This window comes from Pangasianodon hypophthalmus, chromosome 7 (genome assembly GCF_027358585.1).
Source record: "Pangasianodon hypophthalmus isolate fPanHyp1 chromosome 7, fPanHyp1.pri, whole genome shotgun sequence".
In the NCBI taxonomy this organism is placed as follows: Eukaryota; Metazoa; Chordata; class Actinopteri; order Siluriformes; family Pangasiidae; genus Pangasianodon; species Pangasianodon hypophthalmus.
The window spans coordinates 9,031,860-9,041,930 of record NC_069716.1 but is presented as its reverse complement, the minus strand read 5'-3'; the positions used below and the strand labels follow the sequence as shown (position 1 = coordinate 9,041,930).

Sequence of the window (10,071 nt, the reverse complement as noted above, 5' to 3'; positions counted from 1 at the left end):
TTCATGAAAAAAGAAAGCCTCTTATTATCCATGCCCTTTTTTAGACAGAGCTTCATTTTGGCTTTTCAAACATCTTCCCTCTTCCCCAAGGCTTAACTTATAGAGTGGAGGTGGACAGAAGTTCTAACTTCAGTGCAAAACTAAGGGTTAGACTGAGATGCATTTCCAAAACACATCCCACAGGTAAATGAATCACAACCACCAGAAAGGATTCAGTAAACACTCAGTCTATACACAAGATAAACATATTCCCTCTGGGCTATGAACAGTCAAGCACATTCAAAAAAACAAAAAAAAACCTTTATACATATTCTGTAACTGCATTAAGAAAGCTGTGGGCAGAAATGTCTCTTTACTTCTCCACTCTAATCTCATCAACTTTGCAGTCGAAACTATTTTGCTATTTGTAGCACAGTAACACAAACCACATGTCCAGTGTTATAAGTGGACAACTGAGAGGGGTACAAAGCTGACAAATCCTTTTCTCTTCAATAGTTTCCTACAATGATTGTTATTGAAGAGCGCAAGCCTCAGTCAAAGGAACAACATTTACACTGTGCAGTAGCTTATGATAGCGGATTTAACAGATGGCAAAATAATTAAAGGAAAGTAAAAAGCTTGGCTTTATACCAGCCATACAACATTTTGTGCTATTGTTTTAATGCATTATCAGTAATTTTTTATTTTTCTCACTGCACACTTTTATCATAACCATATGTTTTATGACATGGTAATTCAAAAAATGAAAAAAAAAACAACTTTTATTAGTTGGTTCTTGGCATTATAGCTTATTACCATGCCTGGAATTTCAAAAACACACACAATGGCTTCTCTACATGTCCATTTAATAGTATGTTAATACTAGAACATAAAAATGTGGTTTAAATTGCATTCCTTTACACTTAAATAATATGCTTGCCTTCCAATAAACCAGAGATTGGGAGATTGATATTCTCCAGGTTACTGAATTACAATAGAGTCTGGAAACCCTATTGTAAAGCACAGAGTAGAATCTAATGTTACACTAGTGATGCCTGTTTTTGTTTTATTTAAAATAGATACAATTATCGCATAAGATTATCATACTTAAAATGAATGTAATTGTTTCATTATACTTTCATACCTTTGGCCTGTAAAGATTTGTTGATGCCATTTTTAAATCAAAAATGTTCATAAATGTTCAGTCCTCCAAATATCTGTATCTCTAGATGGGTTTGGATTTAAACCTGCAGGGTCCATGGAAGTTTTTTTTTTTTTTTTTTTTTTTTTTTTTTTTTAAATTAAATATGAACCCTACCACTATGTCCCTAGAAACCCTGGAAAACACTGAAGAAACACAGAGGTAGAAATGCCAGCACTGTCAGCATGGGCTGTAAATTCCAAGGTTCATGAACCTCTGCTTTCCTGAAGTTCATAAATGATCTCAACTAGAGATATGAATGGGCCTTTTTTTTTTATTTATTTATTTTTTTTAAAAATCCTGCAAATGCATTTTGCAGGATTTTTTTTTATATTATTTTTGCTTGTACCTACCCTAAATATTTTCTAAATATTCCCTGAATATAAACAAACTAGTAGCCTAATTTAAACTACTACAACCCTGCCCAGGCAGTTACTAAGGATGAATGATTGAACACTGTACATGCATCTGTAAATGCATGTCTTTTAATTCACTTGTGGCTATCAAAAAAGAATGTAACGCCATCCCCGTGGTCTTTTCATGTTGGCTCAGCTGCTTCGAACTACTTTATTAAATGTACCTGCAACTTCAGGCCTCGAATGACAAAATCGGTCAAACAGAAATACAGAGTTGTTTTCTCTTCTCCTTATATCTAGAACCCACTTCAAAGTAGCAAAGTCTTTTGGTCTTACAGGAAAAAACCTTCAAATGCAGAAATCCTGTTTAAATATAATCATTTCACACAAGTCAATGTAACATCTTGACAGTACGGTGTATGCTAAATTAGTTTAGTGCTTTGAGACTTACTAATAAGTAAAACCTAGCAGGCTGAAAAACGCTGTAAATGCATATGTCTTTCTTTGTCCTATGAGCTTCATGTCTGACCACTTATTCATGCCCAAGTAAAAATCTCCCGCACATTAACTTTTTTGTTGCGTCCCACGGGTTCCTATTTGCGATGCACTCCTCTAGTCTCAACCATATGCCCTATGAACCTTTCTGATAAGCTTTCCAAAAGAAAGAAAACAGTGAGTCTTCTGTTCATATCTGTACTCATTTTGCATAATGTAATTTGGATACGGTTACATCCCTACTATAAAATGTCTTCTTTTCATAGTATGTAAAAACAACTATTCGTTTTTTTGCTAGATTTCAGAGTGCTACGTATGTGTTTTTTTTTTTTTTTTTTTTTTTTTAATATTACAGGCAAATCTACCATCCTATGTAGCCCAGTAAAATAAGTATCATGGTGTAAATCAGGGTCAATAAATTTGCTGAGTGGACATATTCAAGTACACAGTGGAATAAGAGAATACTCTGCAACCTAACCATCCTATCCGGCCATTGTTTCTATCTATTCACTTCAGACTTTTGCACATTCAGCAGGCTTCCCTTATGAACAGTCTCTTGTTATAAGCCTATATAAAGGTCCAGGCAAGGCAGTTAAAAGAATCTTTGTTGTAGTCTTTTGTTCTTTTGCTCCCCGTGTAAAAACAGCAGTCTGCAGAACCGGCTGCAGCCAAATAACCATCTGCTGGCTGGGTGTTTAAGAACCTGGAGGAGCCAATAAAAAAAGGGGAAGGCACATGTAAAATCTTGGCAGAAGGGACACACGCCATTAGCTTAATGACAGAATGAAGGATGGGAGACTTTGTGCAGACAGAGCAGTGAGATTAAAGAACCTAGGACTGCAAGTTTGCTTTTAACAGAATAATAAATAGCAAAGAAAAAAAAGAATTAAAAAAAAATAAAGGAAGCATGGAGCTCTGTTTTGTTGCTTCAGGCTGGAGGGAGACGGAGGAACGAGGAAGGACACTTGTGCCTTTTAATTCACTTTTGGCTATCAAAAAAGAATGTAACGCCGTCCCTATGAGCTTTTCATGTTTCAGCTGCTTTGAACTACTGTGTTAAATGTACCTGCAACTTCAGGCCTCGAATGGCATAATGGGCCAAACAGAAGTAATTAGAGTTGTTTTTTCTCCTCCTTATTACTAGAACCCACTTCAAAGTAGCAAAGTCTTTTGGTCTTACAGAGAAAAAAAAAATCATTTCAAATGCAGAAATCCTGCCTGTGGGATTTACATAAATACACTGGCTGCCGGTCACTAATTCCATTAATTGTATGGCTTAGAAAAATGACTCAAAAGTATAATTTTCAGTTTGCTGTGGAAAGAGATATGACTTGCTAAATTGGGTAAGGTGCACAAAAGTAGTGCTGGAACTTAATTTCTTGATTTACAGTGGCCGAAAGACATCTGTATGATGAATAATAGAGTGGATTTTGGGTTATAAAATAGCAATAAATAAAAGCTGAACTGTGATTTGAGTTTAAATATCCAAGCGAGTAAATGTGTGAAGAGTGAAAGGCAAGTAATAGTTGCACTAAGTATTATTGATTAGTTCATGGCATGACATTTGAAAAAAACAAAACGAACTATTCATCTGACAAACACTGAGTTTCTGGATGCCTTTGCCATGTTCAAAACTCTAATATAAAAATATAATCATTTCACACAAGTCAATGTGTCTTTACATCTTTACAGTATCTTGTATTAACAATGTTGCATGTTTTAGTATTTACTGTATTTAACATCATGCTAAATTAGTTTAGCGTTTTGGGACTTGAGAATAAGAAGAACCTAGCAGGCAGAAAAAACCCCAGCGTATGCCGGTGGCTGGAACGGTTCAATGATAACAGCATAAAACATATTGGTTGAACTGATAGTTTTGGATTCATGAATAACCAGCTCAGTGTATAAGCTTACTTTAAAAAAGTCTAGACCATGTCAGATGGTATTCACACTTTTGTTACTGGTAGTAAAGGAAAACAGCAAAGAAATCGACTAACTTGTCCCAAATAGGAACACAAATTGAATACTTTTAACAAATCAAAGATTATACATATATACAGAGAGATATTAAATGCCAGTGCACAGCACAGTCACCCTGTGCATTGCAAATGATTTTTTTTTTTTTTTTTTTTGCCTCTCTGTGTGCCATTTTGCATACAGTTAACTGATTTTCATTTTTCCCCCCACTCAGATCCAGACAGACTTCTTGGCAGCATGTAGACTAACTGATCACATGCTACTGTACTAACATATATATTAGTACAGTGTGTGAGTGTCAGGCGGCAGGGATGGACACAAGTGCAGGTAAACAACGCTTTATTTAAAAAGCTAGCAGACAAATACAAATTGTAAGACAAACTCAGTAACAAAAACCAGGCAATGGTCAGGTGATCAGCACAGACAAGGCAAAACAAGAATCAAAAACCGAGAGAACCAGAAACAAGATCAAAACCAGGGTGTCAGAATAACAAAATACAAAGTCTTGGTAACAACTGGCAACAAAGACACAGAGCATTTACTTTGCAGTGAGATGGTGGTTATGGAAATCCTTCAATACTGTGACTGTTATTGTTTACAGGAGTGTGTGATTAGAATGACGGTGACTGTGAACGTGTGTTGGGTGTTGTAGTTTGAAGCCGATTCTGGCGATGACGTGACAGTTTGTTCCCACCTTTTTATCTTCTGTTGGCTTAAACGAAGGAAGCCTTGAATTAAAGTCATTGCAAAGTGAAAATAATAGAAGCAAACATATGGCTTTCATGTCCTGTCTGTCTTTTTATGCTAGGTTAATTTTATTCATGTTTGGTCTCCCATATCATTGTAACAAGGGGTCAAAAAATCATAAATACTCTAGCTAAACCATAGATGTTGGCAGGTCTGGGACTGTAGTATCATTACCTGAAATACTGTTTGATCCTAGATACATAAGTGATGCATTAGAATGCTAAATAGTGAATGTTATTGGATACCTTGATTTACTGCTATATAAAGCAATGCACACATTGACCGCATTGCTAAGGACTGTACTGAACGGACAGCACAAATACCAGCATGTGGAACAGTATGCATTGATATGACAGTTGTTGTTTCAAAATGATGACTACTAGAAGTAGGCATAGAGTGTGAAAATCAATCAGCCTTACATAGAAAAGTGGTCAGTTATGCTTGAATAGACGTGTGCTCTCTTAGGCGGAGAACCACCTCTTTTCCAATATCACAGTTTCTATGACTAAGTGATTAATGTAAAATATAAGCTTATAGCAAATTTCTAGCTAAGGGGATCTAGCATAGCTTTGCAGAGTAATTTGATATGTAGTGATTCAGTATATTGATTTAATTTGAGAGCAAGCAATTTTACAAGCAGTGGAAGGAAAATTTTGCACAAGATCCAATCTAGTAGATAAATCTTCATGCATTGAATTCACATGTAATTATAAGATGAAAGAGTTGCCCACAGTTAATCTCAAATATCTATCCAGTTTCATACTTGAGAGATTTTTTTTTTGACACAGTGAGAGGATGTCAATTGAAATAACGTTAGATGCCTGGAAATTGCCTGAAGGGAGAAAACTGCTGAAGTCAACAACATTTTCAAGGTCCATTTCAAAGCTTTCTCAGCAAGTTCAAACCCACTGCCTATTCATGAAAAGGTGTTAAATTTGACATTTTGATAATAATGGGAAAAAATTTTAAGAGATTTTTTTTTCATGCAGGTGCATTCATAAGTTAGTGTTATAATGCTAGCACATAACTAATTTACTTGCTATATTCATGGAAAAGAATAAATGCTGCTGTGCTGATGTTGGGAAATCTGTGGCATTTTCATATACACCTTGATCTAAACTTGCATTTATATTACTGCATCTCAAGACCTTCTCTTTGTCAAGACACTACAATCAAATGCAATTTTCGTGGCTTCAAGTGAAGTGAAGAAATTCTGACTCAGTAAAACCTAGTTCTGTGGATGTTCATTATTAACGTCATCTCATCCCAGCAACATAAATAAGATACTTTACCCAAATACTAGATTACAGCTAAATACAAATGGCTAAATTATTTTACTTATAAAATGAGAACATTCACTCACTGTCCACTTTATTAGGAACACCCATATACCTGCACATTTATGCAGTTATCTAATCAGGCAATCATGTGGTAGCAGCACAATGCAAAAAATCATGAAGATACAGGTCAAGAGTTTCAGTTAATGTTCACATCAAACATCAGAGTGAAGAAGAAATGTGATCTGTCACTTTAACCATGGCATGGGTGTTGGTACCAGATGGGCTGGTTTTTAGTATTTCAGAAACTGCTGATCTCCTCGGAATTTCTCACACAACAGTCTTGAGAGTTTACACAGAATGGTGCGAAAAACAAAAAAACATTGAGTGAGTGACAGTTGGTGGAAATGCCTTGTTGATAAGGGAGGTCAGAGGAAAATGGCCAGATTGGTTCAAGTTCCCAGGAAGGATATAGTAAGTCGCATAATCACTCGCTACAACTGTAGTGAGCAGAAATGCATCTCAGCATGCACAAAACATCAACATCTAGAGGTAGATGGGCTACAACAGCAGTAGATCACATCAAGTTCCACTCCTGTCAGCCATGAACCGGAATCTGAGGCCATCACGAGCACAGAGTCACCCAAACTGGACAGGTGAAGATTAGGAAAAAAAAAATCACCTGGTCTTTTTCCAGTTTTCCGCTGTCCAGTTTGACTGAGCCTGTGCCCATGATGGCATCAGAATCTTGTTCTTGGCTAATATGAGTGGAACCTGATGTGGACTTCTGCTGTTGTAACCTATCCATCAAGATATGATGTGCATTCTGAGATGCTTTTCTGCTCACCATGGTTGTAAAGAGGGCTTATTTGAGTTATTGACTTCCTGTCAGCTCAAACCAGTCTGGTGCTTCTCCTCTAATCTATCTCATCAACAAGATGTTTCAGACTGCAGACCCTCTGCTCACAGGATAGCACCATTCAGAAGTTACCTATGTAGGGTGGAGTATAAGTGAATCAGAGGCATGTCTCTAGCAGATTCTGACTTAGGACTTAAGTGCATTGTTCTGGCCAGTTAGACAGTCCAGCATCACTGTCTGAGAGTGTGATGTAAAAACAATACATCACACTGAAGTGTATGTTTTGGGCTCTAAATATATACACAGACTATGGAATTCCATTCAAGAGCAATATTAAATATATAAATATGACACTTAATTACTTAATAGTTTCATTCCAGTGTTAATCGATGAACCTGCTTATCTGTAATTTTTTTTTTTTTTTTGGTAGATAAAGTTATGAAATAAAGGTAGTTGGAAGTGTGGACACATTTTCTTTACAGGAAAGCACATCAAAGTAACCACATTTTTTTAATAATTTGACAATCCTAAATAGTGAATTAATACAATATTCTAAAATGTGTGTGTGTATGTATGTAATATATATATATATATATAAAACATGCCAAAATGCTAGGGTGTGCTGGATGAAGTGCTGTTTTATAAGCTGCTGAATAAAGAGGGAGAAAGTCATATTGTTAATTTGCAATTTGTTAAATCAAATTTGTTAAACTACATTTCCAGTGATTAGTGTGATAATTACAGCTAGGACTATTCACACAGCAATATACTGGCAACATAGTAGGCTTGTATTAGATGTTTATTTATGCATGAGATCTTTTCATTCACATATTATAGCATTAGTCTTTTTTAATTTACTTTTCAAGTTACATCATATTACATTTAACAGCGAAGAAAATTAAAATGCTATGCTCCTTTAGTCCTTCTTTATTCCAATTTTTTCAGGTTTAAATGCAAGCGCTTGTGTTTCAAGGCAGTAATCTAACACGTAACTTTCCACTAACATAACTTTTGAACTTCAGTTGCCGACTCTGAATAAAGGCCCTCGGTTCTTAAAGGGAATGAGAGTTGCTGATTTGATTGGATATCACGTAATCTTCTGGGAAATGTATTCAATCTAACACCAGCCCTTTCTACAGAAACACTGCTCTTCACCAGGTTAGACATACAGAGTATACAGAGAATATACAGTATGTGCCACACCTACATACAGCGACGCCACAACATTGTCTCATTTTTGTGTCTACATCATCTTCAAAGGAACACGTCCCAAAGTGAGGAAGCAAATAAACCCGGTATGTGTTATCAGACTAAATAGAATAACAGGCTAGTGAAGAATTTCAGACTAGACTAGCTAACTACTAATGAGAAATTATGCAGGGATGTGTTTAGTGCGAGGACCACTGAACAAATGGTTGCAAAAGTACACAACTTGGCAGAGAATAAAAAAGCCTGCATTTTTGAGCAAGTTGTGCAAAAAAAGCAGACCATTCCAACAGCATTTCCAAAGGTATTAGAATTTATAAAAATATGAAATGTACATGCATAACTTCAGCCTGTAAAGCACACTTCTGCAGCAAATTAATCTAAACAAAGCATACACTAATGTGTTGATTTGGCTTTCAGATAGTGCCATATTGCACATATTAGCCTCACAGCTTGAATCACAGTTGATGTTTTATGTTGGTATACTGCCTCAACTAAAGCCACAATAAGCCTGTGTACTGTACTGTGACAAAAGGCAGTCTTAGTGAGCCGACTTTGTTTTTAATCTAGTATTTATTTTAGTCCTTTCTGCCGGAGCTGATGTCCTTGTGTCCCAGGGGCATTTCACAGTTTGTTCCAGGCAGTTCTGATAGTGCTACCTTAGGAATACAAGCACTCCTCCATTACTGTAACTCACCGGCCCGGTCTGATATTCTCAGACAGCTTTTTGATTTGAGCAGTTTTGCTTTGCCAGTGTTAAAAAAGAGAGAGCAACTTCAGCCAGAGCTGTTTTGCTTGCCAAAATGACTACCGCATTAGGCACGTGCCTCTCTTCCTGTCACATTGAGTTGGATGTCATGGCATGCCATTACTCAAAACTGCTCATTCAAAATAGCATCTATTGCCGAAAAACCTCTCCAAATGTATCCATCAAACACTGGGCTATTTGCAACAAATATGCAAGTGACAAAAACTAACTTGTAGACCAATAAAATGGATCTGCTAAACACCATAGTTTAAAAAAATAATGAACAAATACAAGTGCATTATTGGGAATTAACAGATAATGTGCTCTGAACAGATACAAATAGGAGGTACACTATTTGTTTTTTGTTGTTTTTTCACAAGGCATCTGGTTTAGACTAAAGGTGTGCACTGGTGCTAGGATCCTGTGGGAAGCAATGAAAAAGTCACACGAGTGGGAGGTTTTTGTTTTCATGTGGGGAGAGTGGTTAGATATGAATCTAACAGGACAAAGAAAGACCACATTCATTAACGTGAATGTGAGCAGTGTATTTCCAGTGACGCATTTACAGCATTCATTCAATTCATCCTTAGTAACTGCCTGGTCAGGGACATGGTTTAAATTAGGCTACTGGTTTTTGTTATATTTTTGGAAATAGAACTAACAAAACTTGTTAGAAAATTTCATAGGCAGGTACAAGCAAAAATAATAATTGTGCAAGCACAATTTAAAAAAAAAAAAAAAAAAAAAAAAAAAGTCTCTCACACTTCTCTGTTTCAGAGGCCACGCCCACTTCAGGTTTACAGGCTCCAAATACAAATACAGAAATGAGTATTTGAGCAATAAACAGATACAAATACTGATAGTTTATATGGACCTAACATGGATCAAGTGTAGTTGGCGTATTACTTTATTATAGAAATTAATTGAGCAGAATGAATGAGCTCAGAGTCTAGAGGAGCATTTTGACAAACAATTGAGATCTATAGTTTAGTCATACAAAAATAATTGCAAAAAATAACCTTCTATCTTATCCAGGTGCTTTTGCGTGAATACTCTTGCGTTTCAAGTATACAAGCCAATATCTCGGACAATCATAAAATGCCACTCTCAAGAAGCGGTCATGTCCCTGAAGCAGGTTTCTTCTTTGCTCATTTGTCCAAGTATATCGATTTCAGGGTTCAGGGATGCTCTCTGAGAAAATATTTGATCATTTTATCACTTATATC

At 36.1% G+C, this 10,071-nt stretch overlaps 1 protein-coding gene and 1 long non-coding RNA gene across 8 annotated transcripts in view; one reads left to right on the top strand and one right to left on the bottom strand.

Annotated features, from left to right (window-relative positions):
- Positions 1-10,071, top strand: part of LOC113542737 (uncharacterized) — a 34,188-nt gene that overhangs the window by 8,123 nt on the left and 15,994 nt on the right. Inside the window, exon 2 of one of the 2 annotated variants that reach the window (XR_003404339.3) lies at positions 4,223-4,335. The exons of the other annotated variant lie outside the window; for it this stretch is intronic. This is a non-coding gene — a long non-coding RNA (uncharacterized LOC113542737). The remainder of the gene's footprint in view (positions 1-4,222; positions 4,336-10,071) is intronic. 2 annotated transcript variants of the gene reach the window in all.
- gria3b (glutamate receptor, ionotropic, AMPA 3b) overlaps positions 1-10,071 on the bottom strand; it is a 128,823-nt gene that overhangs the window by 110,662 nt on the left and 8,090 nt on the right. The gene's annotated exons all lie outside the window — the stretch shown is intronic.